Consider the following 2468-nt stretch of genomic DNA (forward strand, 5'->3'; position numbering starts at 1 on the left):
TTGTGTCGTTACAGTATCTCCGGGGATCACCTTGCAATTTTTACAAAGTCTTTTATCTGTGTTCCTAACCAAAAGAAAATCAATCTGTGACCTTAAGGCTCCACTTTTGTAAGTGATAAGATGCTCATCTCTCTTCTTGAAACAAGTGTTGGCAATCTTAAAATCATACGCCAATGAGAAATCAAGAAGAGTTTGTCCTTCATTGTTTAGCTCTCCAAAACCAAAACTACCATGCACCCTCGCATACTGACCAGCTTCCCTCCCGACATGCCCATTAAAGTCTCCTCCAATAAAAATCTTTTCACTCTGTGGTATGTGTCGAATCAACCCCTCCAGATCCTTCCAAAATAATTCCTTAAGACTAGCTTTTGTCCCGACTTGCGGCGCATAAGCGCTAACAATATTAACAGTCTCACGTCCAATTATCATTTTTAAGGGGAAACTTGTAACATCCCAATTTAAATTTTAATAGTTAATTTTTAGTAAATAGAAATTTAAAAAAAATATTTAGAGGTAAGCAAATTAGTAGGAGATGATTATTAAATCTAACTTAGGATATAATTCTAAATTAAAAAAATAATTAAAAAAAATAATAATAAATATTATTATTAAAATATTATTATTATTATTATTATAATAAAAAAAAAGTATGAGAAAGAAGGAAAGAAAGAAGAGAACAAGATGGCTTTCGGTGCTCTTCCCCAGTGTAATGATTATATTTATATAATAATAAAAAAAGAGAGAAGAGAGAGGAAATAATTAAAAAAAATGTGGGACCCAGTATTTTTTTTTAAAACCCATCCCTCCTTCTTCGTTTCTTCATTTCTCTCTTTTTCATTTCTCTTCGTGCGCGAATAGAGGGGGCGACGGTGTGCAAGTTCGCCGGTGCTGGGTTTTAAGGTAAGAGTTTTTAATAGGATATTTAGGGTGTGATTTTAAGCTTTTTAAGACAAAGTAAATGTTCTAAAATTTTTTCTTAGTCATCCTTCTTCTTTGGTTTCTGATTTTGTAGTGGTAGAAAATTTAAGATCTGGAAGAGGGATGAATTTATGTTGAATAAATATGGTTTTTGAGGTTGTTAGTAGTATAATAAATATTCTATAGTATAAATTTATTGGTGATCTTTGAATTTGTGGCTTATGGATCAAATTCTAGACTAGATCTGAAAATATATGTTGATTTATTGAGGTTTAGATGATTATTTGGGATGAGAAATGAATTATTATAGCTATAGGATTATGATTCTAAGCTAGAGACTTAATTTTTAATTTTTAGGTATTTTAGGTACGAATTTATAAAATAAAAAGAAAATTTTGATAATAGAAATTAGTTTAAAATTTGATTTTTAGATTATTAATGTTTATTGATAATTAAAAGAGGAGTTAAAAATTTTACTTAATAGTATTAACTATAGATTTGTATTAAGATTGAGATTAGGAATTATGTTATATTTTTAATTCTATTATTAGAATTATTTTATTAGTTTCAAAAATTGAAACTAATATTTATAAATAATATGTTATTTGTAGATTGTATTACTGGTGAAGATTGTGGTGAGAGAGAAATTTTAAGGAATAATTTATTGAAAAAGCCACAAGGTAACTATGCTTTTAATTTGTGATTAGTGTTACTTCATGTTAATTGGGTGATTATTGAGAAAATTATGAATTTTGTAATATTGTATATTGTGCAATATTATTATGAATTTGTTTGATTATTGTGGGAGGTGTTGGGAGACTTGCTATTATTGTTATATTTATGTGCCACGTGGTACGCCCCTATTGGAGCTCAATAGGTGGCTTGTAAGGGCTCGGGCTAATCTACCTTTGGCCGGGTAATTTAGCACCGAGTGAGGGCTACGGCTCGAGGTTAATGGAGGGATATAAGGATGGTTGTTTGTGTTTATTATAATATTTCTTATATTTGTTGGAATTATATTATTTTTAATTCTCACTTAGTAAGCACACACTTAACTGTTTGTATACACTATCATAAATTGGCTTTGGTTACTGGGACTTTTGAGTCTCATTGTGTGGTTAACAATTTTCAGGAGAAGAGCCACGAGTGACACGTGGAGGAGTCCCAGAGGCTTAGTGGTATAGATCCACTGTCTCTTTTGGGTATTTAATTTATGATTTATAATGTGTTATATTGCCAATATTAGGGCTTTTTGTTTATTGTCAATTATATGAATATATAAATGTAATCATGCCTTTCAAACTATTTCTATTTTTAGTACAATTTGGATGACTGTAATTTTAATATTTGGTTTACTTTGGATTGGTTAAAATGGCATGATTATAAGGCCAAATAACTGGCTTGTGTTGAAAATTTATTAAATTGCTTATTTTACTTGTTAGGAGTATAAGGATGGACAAATGTGATTTAGTTTACTTGTTGGGAGTATAAGGATGGACAAATGTGATTTAGCCTAATGGCATGTGGGAGGTAAAAATTTATCTGAAATG

General features: G+C 30.1%; 1 long non-coding RNA gene across 1 annotated transcript; it reads left to right on the top strand.

The window, feature by feature from the left end:
* Window positions 1-1524: 1524 nt before the first annotated feature.
* Window positions 1525-2262, top strand: LOC129321771 (uncharacterized). Its single transcript, XR_008596096.1, has 2 exons — window positions 1525-1598; window positions 2051-2262. It is a non-coding gene; the product is annotated as an uncharacterized LOC129321771 (long non-coding RNA).
* Window positions 2263-2468: the final 206 nt, after the last annotated feature.

The sequence above is a fragment of the Prosopis cineraria genome, unplaced genomic scaffold (genome assembly GCF_029017545.1).
Source record: "Prosopis cineraria cultivar Desert tree isolate PC_DT_omini unplaced genomic scaffold, ASM2901754v1 PC10, whole genome shotgun sequence".
NCBI classification, from domain to species: domain Eukaryota; kingdom Viridiplantae; phylum Streptophyta; class Magnoliopsida; order Fabales; family Fabaceae; genus Prosopis; species Prosopis cineraria.